Raw genomic sequence first — 512 nt, forward strand, 5'->3', positions numbered from 1 at the left:
TCAAGCTGCTGAGTATTTACTCTCTGCCCGAGTGAAGGCTGGAGGTAAAAACTGCTTAAAATTCAGTTAGGTCAGGTTGACGTTAGTGTAGTGCAGGGATAAAGCTCACTGTCATCTGTCAGCAGATTTAACATGGCATTGCCTGACCCACATTGATCACACCATTATTTAACATGAAAATTGTCCAGTAGGAATGCATACCCAACGTTTGGCACATTTAACTGTGTACTGATAACTGACAGGAGAGAAACTGCAGAAATAAATGACATTTTAAGTAACTGAAAAAGTTTTCCCTTTGTGACTAGCTGACGCAGTTGTATTGGCCTTGGTATAATATTTGTTTATCTACATTTATTGATAATAATAATGCAATACTGGTAATAGAGGAAAGGAAGAGTGCACCACTGAAGCTTCTACCATATTCTTTTTTATCTCTCAGTGTGTGCAAGAGCTGAGTTGTGGTTTGACAGTTTTAGCACTTACTAAAAGGGTCACGAGGGTCTCACTGCCTA

This window comes from Monopterus albus, unplaced genomic scaffold (genome assembly GCF_001952655.1).
Source record: "Monopterus albus unplaced genomic scaffold, M_albus_1.0 scaffold56.1, whole genome shotgun sequence".
In the NCBI taxonomy this organism is placed as follows: Eukaryota; Metazoa; Chordata; class Actinopteri; order Synbranchiformes; family Synbranchidae; genus Monopterus; species Monopterus albus.